At 41.3% G+C, this 9,830-nt stretch overlaps 1 protein-coding gene and 1 pseudogene across 1 annotated transcript in view; both read right to left on the reverse strand.

Annotated features, from left to right (window-relative positions):
* Window positions 1-9,830, reverse strand: part of TRPM6 (transient receptor potential cation channel subfamily M member 6) — a 156,527-nt gene that overhangs the window by 127,012 nt on the left and 19,685 nt on the right. The window lies entirely within an intron of this gene.
* On the reverse strand, window positions 1,326-1,983 carry LOC103276917 (annotated as a pseudogene).

Raw genomic sequence — 9,830 nt, forward strand, 5'->3', positions numbered from 1 at the left:
CACGCGCCACCACGCCCGGCTAATTTTTGATTTATTGTAGAGATGAGGTCTCGCCAAGTTGCCCAGGCGGGTCTCGAACCCACGGGCTCAGGCAATCCACTCACCTCAGCCTCCCAAGGCGCAGGATTACAGGCTGAGCCAACGAGCCCGGCTAGAAACTACTTTCATAAGAAGCAACTCCTGTTCAAGTTTTATCATGAGATTGCGGCAATTCGGTCACATCTTCACGTTTAATTCCTAATTTGAGTTCTCACTATTTCTACCACATCTGTGCTTACTTCCACCACTGAAGTCTTGTACTCCTCAAAGACACCCATGAGAGTTAATTAAGTTGTAAACATTACTGAATAACTAGGCTTATCAATTATACAAGAGAAACCAAGGAGCAAAAGTGGCACAAGGCAAAAAGTCTTGAAGAAAAACGTTTTCTCTGTATTTTCGTTGCACTTTCAGAGGCAAAGAGGAAAGCCACCATGTCACTGGCTATTTAATCAAAACAGCTATATGGAATTGACAACTAATTTACAAGTTTCAGGGTCTCTGTTAAATTTCTTAGTAATAGGCTTAAGCTACTGTTTTCTTCCCTCCTTCTCCCCAATCATACATGGTCACCACTTTAAACAGCTGATATAGCCAGGAGTGGCCTATAATCCCAGCACTTAAGGAGGCCGAGGTGAGAGGATTGCCTGAGCCCATGGGTTCAAGACCAGCCTGGGCAACTTGGCGAGACCTCATCTCTACAATAAATCAAAAAATTAGCCGGGCATGGTGATGTGTGCCTATAGTGCCAGCTACTTGGAAGGCTGAGGGGGAAGAATTGCCTGAGCCAGCAGGTCGAGGCTGTGGTGGTCATGAGCATGCCACTGCACTATAGCTTGGGTCACAGTTGAGACTCCAACTCAAGGAAAACAAAAACAAACAGTTGATACCTATAGTCTAAGCTGTGACATAACAATTGTAGTAGAAGCATCCGTCTTAATCATGTTTTTCAACTCAAGGAGAATATTCCCCAAATGTCAGAAAACTTAGATAAAATGTCAGCTAACTTAAATCACCCATACACATGCAGCTTCTAGACTTGTCTTTGAAGAGACTGTAATCCAACATTCCTCTAGTCCCAGGGAAAGCTACTCCTCCCTTGAAAAAGCTTCCTTGGAAAACGCTGAATTCAATAAACAGCTACCCCAAATGAGAGGGCCACCCTGAATCACAGGAGGAGATATTATACTTGTTTCGTAAAACTTTCAAGTCCCTATACTATGCAAATAGCTCATAACTGAACACAAGTGTCTCCTAAAATTCGACTTTAGTGTAAAAACCAGTTTCTAGCATTCCAAACTATTGTAAAGAGACATCTCTGTTTTCAGGGTTTCCAAGAAAAGTTCAGTTCTCTGAGGGAAGGCAGTGCCCACAGCTGCATGCTTAGTTTGCCTTTCTCTTGTGTGGTTCTCAGTATTAGATGATGACTGTGTCTTCTGAGAAAGTTCAGGGAGAGTCTTCCAGAACTCAAGCTCCATGGGAGGATGATTTATGATTTAACCAATTTCTTTGTAAACACTTCATCAAATTCACTCTTCAAATCTGTTTTCCTGGTATCAGGAAAGACAAGACTAGGGAGACGGATAACACTTCCATCAGCTTCAACCTCTTCACTTCATTAATCATCCTGTCCTCAATCTCCTGAAGCCTCCTTCAGGCAGATTCACACTGTGGTTCTCCGGTCATCTGATCCATTTCTTTACAAATAACATCTAATGTGCCAGGCACAGAAAGGCCACTAGTGCAGGGATTCACTTCATGACCCTCTGCATCCAGATGTGTACAAAGAATTCCATCATTAGAATCAATATGGCCGGCAAGAGGAGGAGGCTGTGACAGCAATTCACGAGTGTCCCCAGGCCAAGCCACTACAGCCACAGCAACTGCCAAGAGCTTACAACTCCTTTTAAAAAGTGGTATTTGAGGCTGGACACAGTGGCTCATGCCTATAATCCCAGTACTTTAGGAGGCTATGAAGAGAGGATTGGCTGAGCCCAGGGGTTCGAGACCAGCCTGGGCAACTTGGCGAGACTTCATCGCTACAAAAAATCAAGAAAAATTAGGCAGGCGTGGTGGCAAGTGCCTGTAGTTCCAGCTACTCGGAAGGCTGAGGTGGAAGAATTGCCTGAGCCCAGCAGGTCGAGGCTGCGGTGGCCAGGAGCATACCACTGCACTCCAGCCTGGGTGACAGAGTGAGATTCCAACTCAAAAAAAAAAAAAAGGTATTTGAAAGAAAACAAAGAACTTTTGCTATTACTAGCTAAAATAAAATAATATTATTTACTATCTATTCGCTTTATAACTCTTTATGTTATTTCTATATTACATGCACTATATTACTATAATTTTGCATTTATATAATTTATTTATTTTTTTGAGTTGGAGTCTCACTCCGTCACCTAGGCTGGAGTGCAGTGGCATGCTCACAGCCACCCCAGCATCAACCTGCTAGTGATCCTTGTACGTCAGTCTTCCAAGTAGCCAGATTACAGGTGCGCACTAACATGTCCGGCTAATTTTTTATTTATTATAGAGACAAGGTCTCACCAAGTTGCCCAAGCTGGTCTCGAACCTGCAGGCTCAAGCAGTTCGCTCATCTCAGCCCCAAAGAGCTGAGATTACAGGCTGAGTCACCAAGCCCGGCCCCGTTTATATAATTTATAAGTTAACATACCTATAATGTATATACTGGGATATATAGCCCCCAAAGTTTAATGATATGGTAGACACACACAAAAATGTATGAAGACTGCTCTACCAACAGCAAAAATCTTTTGAGCAATGCACTCCAATATATGTGTTTAGTTATCAATCATATCATATATTAATATCAATCACATAATACATATTAGTCCAATTATAAGTGAAAACACAAATGCCCCAAGTTATTCATTGGTGTTCTGTTCATAATTGCACAGGATCGCAAGTAACTAAATAACCTAGATATCCATCAATAGCAAACCAACTAAATAACTTATGACACATCCATATTCTGTAAAATGGTCTGTTCCAGAAAGAGCTTTAAGGTATATGGTTAAGTGAAACAAAAACCAAAAAGTACAGAACAGCATTCATGGTATACTATTTGCTATGGTCTGAATGTTTGTCTCTGTAAAATCATATGTTGAAATCCTAGCCCCAAAAACAATAGTATTTGCAGGTGAGGCATTTTGGGGGCAACTAGGTAACGAGTGCAGAGCCTTCATTAAAAAAAAGTTAGTCTCTGATAGAAAAGGCCCCAGCATAGCACAATGACTCACACCTGTAATCCCAGCACTTTGGGAGGCTGAGGTGAAAGGACTGCTTAAGCCCAGGAGTTTGAGACCAGCCTGGGCAACTTGGCGAGACCTCGTCTCTACAAAAAATGAGCTGAACATGGTAGTGCACGCCTGTAGACCCAGCTACTTGGGAGGCTGAGATGAAAGGGTCACCTGAGTCCAGGAGGTCAAGGTTGCAGTGAGCTGTGATTATACCACTGCCCTCTAGCCTGAACAAGGGAGTGAAACTCCCCCAACTCAGAAAAAAAAAAAAAAGTAAGAAAAGAGGCACCAGAGAGCTGTCATTTTTAGCAAGAAGGTGCCATATGTGAGAAAGTGGGCCCTCATCAAACACAAAACCTGCCAGCACCCTGACCTAGGACTTATTTTCCACCCCCAGAACTATGAGAAGTAAATTTCTATTATTTATAGCAGCCCAAATGGAATAAGACACTATCATTCAAGAAGGATCTGTGGGAAAAGGAATACTGAGGAAAAAGTAAAATATAGCCGGGTGCAGTGGCTCGTGTCTATAACCCTAGCACTTTGGGAGGCTGAGGCGAGGGGATTGCCTGAGTCCAGGGGTTCAAGACCAGCCTGAGCAACTTGGCGAGACCTCGTCTCTACAATAAATAAAAAAATTAGCTTGGTGTGGTGGCTCAATCCTGTAGTTCCAGTTACTTGCAAGGCTGAGGCGGAAGGATCACCTGAGCCCAGCAGGTCGAGGCTGCAGTGGCCATGAGTGTGCTACTGCACTCCAGCCTGGGTGACAGACTGATGCTTTGACTCAAAAAAAAAAAAGAAAAAAGAAAAGGAAAATATGTATTTATGGTTCCTGATATATGGATTAAAAACTCTGAAAGGAACCACGAGAAACTGATAACCTTGGGAACCATGAGTAGAGGAAGTAGAAATGAGCTGTCTCCTTCCTAGAGGTAAGAGTAGGTCGGAGATTTTACACTGTACATCTTTTCATAATTTATTGTTGAACCATATGAAATTTTAAAATATATTCATAAATTTTAATTAGTTTTCTATTTAAAAATAGAAATAAAAGTTGTAACTTCTCCTTAAGAACCCTCAATGAATTGGGTTCTTTTTCAACTTTATGTAGTTTATATATCTCAATTTAATAACCAATATTCTAGAGAGTATAGGGTTAACTGAATCCAGTGAAAGTAGACAGAAGCAACCAGGCTCAGTGGCTCAGCCTGTAATCCCAGCACTTTGGGAGGCCAACACAAGATGATTGCCTAAGCCCATGAGCTTGAGACCAGCCCAGGCAACCTGGTGAGACCTGGTCTCTATAATAAAAAAAAAAAAAGAAAGTAGACAGAATCAACACATGATTACTGACAGTGATCCACCCTAGATGTTTCACGATGTGAGGCTAAAAAATTCTTGAGTAGAATTTTTTTTTTTAAGTGTGTTTCTCAAATCCAACAAAATTGACCAGGGCTTATTCTTAGTGTCATACGTGCAATATAGTAATCACAACAACGAATACTTGTCAGACAGTGGCAAAATGGTTATAATTGCCTCACTTTTTCCTACTGACACTTGAGAATAATCTATATTTAGAATTTTTTACTACCAAATGAAGAAGAAAAGAGAAAGGAAATATATATGTTTGAGCCGCAAAATACCTAAGGGTAGAAAGAGGACACCTTCTCTTCACAATCCAGGAACTTAGTAAAGTGTCCCTACTCTGTAGATGCTTGTTTGTAGAACAATCTGAAGATCCTACCAGAAGCAATTTTTCTTTGATTGGTTGGTTGGATTTTTGGTTTTGTTTTGACTCAAAACACTCAATTCGCAGACTGGAGTGATCACAGCTCACCCCAGCCTCAAACTCCTGGGCTCAGGCAATTCTACCACATCAGACTTCCAAGTAGTGCACGCCAACATGCCCAGCTAATTTTTTGATTTTTTTTGTAGTGACAAGGTTTTGCTAAGTTGCCTAAGCTGGTCTCGAACTCCTAAGCTCAATCAATCTTTCCACCTCAGATTTCCAAAGTGCTGAGATGACAGTTATGAGCCCCATGCCCAGCCTCAGAAGTAATTTTAATAAGCTACTACAAAGAAGAGTCCAGAAGGAATGGCTCTCTCAAGCATCAGGACCAAAAGCAGTTTTTGTAATGCATGAAACAAAGTGTTTGAAACAAATACAGTGTCTCCTGGTGCTTATCACAGGCTGTGTTCTTATATTGACTGTATAGAAAAAGAAAGAGTAAATCTACCCTACATACACCTCAGTCCAGGCCTTATGCCTGGTCTGTATTGTGAGTGGGAGGACACGGCGAAAAAAAAAAATAAACACAGGACAGGATGGATGAATGGATGGATGGATAGATATATGTACAAATAGAAAAAATGGATTAAATAATTCAATTATATCTTAAGCTATTTTTATCATTTGAGTCTTATAATCCGTGTTTATGAAATGTTCTTATTCTTTAATCAAGTCATAATTTATCTTTTATGCATCATCTACAAAAATCAAGTCATATTTGTATCATTCTGTGCATTATCTACAACAATTGAACTAAATTTGACAAAAATACAAATATAGAGGCAGAGGGTTATAATTTAGATGAGCAAAAAGAATCTTTCTAGGAAATCAGTTCAACATCTCTTCAAAATAAATATCAAGAAGCAGAGAAAATTTGTCACTTACTAGAAATAACTGAGTACAGTTCCTACTCACTTCACCTTGACCTTCAACTTGATAAATCAACAGAAAAGTGTTCTGTTTAGCTGTCTGGACATTAAATTTCTGTTTTCTTTAGGTTTCCTGATAATATAAACAAATCAACTCGTGGTCCAGTACACAAACGGATATTTATTTATATATTTATTTTTGTTTGGAGTCAGGGTCTCACTCTGTCAGCCAGGCTGGAGTGCAGTGGCATGATCACGGCTCACCACAGCCTCAACCTTCTGGGCTCAGGCAATCAAGTCTTCTGCCTCAGCCTCCTGCGTAGCTAGGACTACAGGCACGTGACACCATGCCTGGCTAATTTTTTTTTTTATTTTTTGTAGAGATGAAGTCTCGCTACGTTGCCCAGGCTGGTCTCGAAGCCCCAGGCTCAAGCAATCCTCTTTCCTCAGTCTCCCAAAGTGCTGAGCTTACAGACATGAGCCACTGTGCCAGGCCTCACAGCTAGACATTTAAAGTATAAACTGTTTCCTCCATTTTCTCTCTATAACTAAAGTTAATTATCTTCTTAAAGGGAAATTCATATTTCTAAATGTATGTGCCTCCTTTGCAAGAAGAGCCTTACTTTATAATTTCACAACTATAACCCAATTATATTGTTTTCTGGTATGAACTTCAGTGACAAATTTTTTTTTTTTTTTTTGAGTTGGCATCTCACTCAGTCGCCCAGACTGGAGTGCAGTGGCCGCTCCCGACAACTGCAGCCTCGACTTGCTGGGCTCCGGCCATCCTTCCGCCTCAACCTTCCAAGTAGCCGGAATTACAGGCATGCGCTACCACGTCCGGCTGATTTTTTTGATTTATTGTAGAGATGAGGTCTCACTGCCCAGGAGGGTCTCGAACCCGCAGGCTCAGGCAATCCGCTCACCTCAGCCTCCCAAAGGCGCAGGATTACAGGCTGAGATACCGAGCCTGGCTAGTGACAAAGTTTTAAATGAGAATTGGATAGCTACAGCAAGAACTTTAAAAACTGAAGGTACTTTTCTTATTTACATTTTAGAATTTTTTTTTTCTAAAATGTATGTATTTCTTTTCAGTATTCCCTTTATCTAGTAAACTCTTCAGACCGGCTTTGTCTATAAGCTCCAATCAGTGTAGTAAGCAAGCCTAAGTGCGAGGTTATAAACAGCATGGCTCCATGAACTAATCCTCCTAGACTTTCTTCCTCTCCCATCTTGGGCATACAGACTAAGTGTTCTTCAAACCAATAATTGTTTTTTCACTATTAGAAGTCACTAGGCACCTACCATAAAGTTTTAACTGGACAATGTCAAGTATTGACAAGTTCACATTCTTTTTTTTTTTTGAAAGCAGGATTTATTGAGAGGACAGAAGCTCCCACAGTGGGAGGGGACCCAAGGAAGTTGCTACACATATTTTTTATGGAACAAAAAAATTTTAAATAATTGCTTTATGGTGTTAATTTCAATTTGATATTATCAAAGGCAAAAGGTACTCAAACCTATCACCATTCTTGATTTTAAGCGACATGTCACTTTGAATCTCTGATTAAAATTATGAAGCCATCTCAAGAAAAATACTCATAAGCAGTTGTCCCCTATTACCCGAGGGGCATATGTTCCAAATTTTCCAGTGGATGCCTGAAACCATGGGTACATCAAACATGATTTGGCATTGATCAAAACACCATTTTTGCTTCTGTCTTCCACCTACACATTTCATCCTTTACCATCTTAGCTAACCACTTATCACACACAGTGGCTGTTAACATTTGCTATTTGAAGAGTGACAGTAAAACTAGCATAAATTTATTTTCCATCTTTACAATTTCACAGATAGAAGAAGGGTTCTTACCATAGATCTTAGCAACCTAAGCTAATATATTTATTTTTTTCTTTCCTTAAGTCAAGAACTTTCTCCTTCTCACTTGAAGAAAGCACTTATGGCTTCTCTTTGACATATCTGAATTGCCAGCATCACTACACTTGTGCATTTCAGGGCCGTTATGAAGTAAAAAAAAAAAAAAGTGCTGACTTAAACACATGCACTGCAATACCTCAGTGGTCGTTGACCTGATCACTCACCAAGTCAGCTACTAAGTGACTAAGGAGTGGGGTGTCTACAACATGGACTCGTTGGACAAAGGGATGATTCACATCCCAGATGGGACATCCTTAGTATCCTTAAGTTGCTAAGGATGGTGTAAGATTTCACCACATTACACAGAATGGCACACAATTTAAAACTCACGAATTGCTTATTTCTGGAAATTTCCATTTAATATTTTTGGACCACAGGTAACTGTGGTGGTGGCGAGAGGATTGTCTGAGCTCAGAGGTTGGAGACCAGCCTGGGCAACTTGGTGAGACCTCATCTCTACAATAAATAAAAAAATTAGCTGGACATGGTGGTATGTATCTATAGTTCCAGCTACTTGGAAGGATGAAGTGGAAGGATCGCCTGAGCCTAGCAGGTGGAGATTGCAGTGGCCATGAGCATGCCACCGCACTCCAGTCTGAGTGACAGAGTGAGACTCCGACTCAAAAATAAAAATTTTTTAAATGGCATCCTGGTCCACAGTTCCCCTACCCCCATCTAGACAGCAACGCCTGCAATGCCCTGCCTGATGTTCCTCAATTTTTATTCTAAGTTCCAATGTCTATATTGTAATATACAATTAACTCTACAAACCACATACAGTACTTTATACATCAATAAGTGGCATATTTAGCTCTCTATCTGTTTACCTGATGGCAAATACATCCAGTGAGAAGAAACAAGGTAAAGAAATCTAGAGAGGGCAAGAGCTTTGTTTCCAAAAAGTTCCAAAGAGACAGTGGGGTCAAATACATTTGAGTACAGAGTAGAAGAATGTGGCTGGCTGCTATAGACTGAATTGTGCCCCACCAAAGTTCATATGCTGAATGAAGCCTTGACTCCCAATGTGACTATGTTAGGAGATACGGCATTTAAGGAAGTAATTAAAGTTAAATGAGGTAGGCTGGGCACGCTCACACTTATAATCCCAGCATTTTGGGAAGCCAAGACTGGAGGATTGCTGGAGTCCAGGAGTTTGAGACCAGCCTAGGCAACATAGCAAGACTTCGTCTCTAAAAAAAAATAAAAAAATTAGCCGGGTGTGATGGCACATGCCTGTAGTCCCAGCTACTCCAGAGGTTAAGGCGGAAGGATCGCCTCAGTCCAGAAGCTGATGCTGCAGTGAGCTATGATTGTGTCACTGTACTCCAACCTAGGCAACAGAGTGAGACTCCACTCAAAAAAAAAGTTAAATGAAATCACAAATGTGGGCCCCTAATCTAATAGGAGTGGTGTCCTTGTAAGGAGAGGGACAGACGCTACGGATGCATATATACAGAGAAAAGACCATGGGAAGTCACAATGAGAAGGCGGCCATCAGCAAGCCATGGAGAGAGACCTCAGGAGAAACTACTCCGGCCAACACACTGACCTTGGATTTCCAACCTCCAGAACAGTGAGAAATTCATTTCTGTTGTTTAAGCCAACTAGTTGGTGGGGTTTTCTTTTGTGTTTCTCCTATTTTTTTTTTTTTGAGCTGGAGTCTCACTCTGTCACCCAGGCTGGAGGGCAGTGGCACGTTCCCTGCCACCACAGCCTCAACCTGCTAGGCTCGAATGATCCTTCTGCCTCAGCCTTCCAAGTAGCTGAAACTACAGGCATGTGCCACCACACCAGGCGAATTTTTTGATTTACTGTAGAGATGAGGTCTCACCAAGTTGCCCAGGGTGATCTCGAACCCATGAGCTCTCGAACCCAAGAGCAATCCTCTTACCTCGGCCTCCCAAAGTGCTGGAAATATAGGTGTGAGCCACCAC

Source organism: Carlito syrichta, unplaced genomic scaffold (assembly GCF_000164805.1).
Source record: "Carlito syrichta isolate Samal-C Ts95f unplaced genomic scaffold, Tarsius_syrichta-2.0.1 Scaffold316420, whole genome shotgun sequence".
Taxonomy (NCBI): Eukaryota; Metazoa; Chordata; class Mammalia; order Primates; family Tarsiidae; genus Carlito; species Carlito syrichta.